Source organism: Gymnogyps californianus, chromosome 23 (assembly GCF_018139145.2).
Source record: "Gymnogyps californianus isolate 813 chromosome 23, ASM1813914v2, whole genome shotgun sequence".
NCBI classification, from domain to species: domain Eukaryota; kingdom Metazoa; phylum Chordata; class Aves; order Accipitriformes; family Cathartidae; genus Gymnogyps; species Gymnogyps californianus.
The window spans coordinates 3,357,228-3,358,305 of NC_059493.1; positions in this window are offsets into that span (position 1 = coordinate 3,357,228).

A 1,078-nucleotide genomic window follows, 5' to 3' on the forward strand; every position below is an offset into this window, starting at 1 on the left:
TCGGCTGTCGGTGCTGCTTCGTTCCTTGGTTGGTTGGTCTTGGTTTATTATTTTTTTTTTTTCCATTATAGACATTATTAAAAAAAATAAACTTTACAATAATACATTTTTAAGTTGTTGTTGCCATTTGAGCATTTCTTTTAAAAATAAAGGAAAAAAGGAAATTAAAAAAGCCACACTGTAGATGTATATGGTTATGTATATACATACATATATGTAGGTATAGGTGAACGGTGTATATACATACACTATATATGTATATAGAAAAGAAAGAAAATGGAGAGGAACATATAGAGGTTTCCGACCATCGATGGGTCGGATCCCATCCCAACCCAAATTTGACCAGACGAAGATTAAAAAAAAAAGAAAAATCTCCCCCTCCAAGTGACAGATTGAAAACATCAGGACAACCTCACAACGCTTCAACAGGAGTTTCTTTTCTCTTCCATTTTAAAACTCTCGTCGACCACGGGAAAGGAAAAAAACCCCCAAAACCCCAATAACAATGTCAAGAGCTCGAGCGAGTCCCTTCGGAGGATGCAGAAGAGCTTCCCAACAGCGTGTCCATCCTCCGGGATGCTCCGATGTGGAAACCTTGCTGTCCCTGTGGCCACCCCAGCGCACCCGGGCTGATGGGTCCAGCAAATAACCTTTGCCAAAGCTCTGCTCAACACTTATTTTCCCTCCCCAGTGCCGCTCGCAGCTCTGGATCCCCTGTTGCAGGGCACATGGGGGGGTTTCGCCACGAGCCATGGGCTCCTGCTTTAGAAAAGAAACCCAACGCACCATAAAAGACCAAAAAAAAAATTTTTAAAAAAGGGGAAAAATGAAAATAGGAAGAAAACCACCAAAGTTTCCCGGCGTGGTGAGGGTCCTCCTGCCGCCCAGCATGCCGGGGCTCGGCATCCCCGGTGTTTGTGAGCGTTTCAGTCTCCAGCACGAGGCGGCCCTTCCCTTCCCCATCGCCGCAGCAGGAACCGAGGCAAGGGCGAGCGTGCCGGCGGGCGCTGCCGGTGCGCGCTTGTGGTGCGCTTGTGCAAGCGTCCCCGTCCCGCCGGCCGCTGCCTTCCTCGCCCCT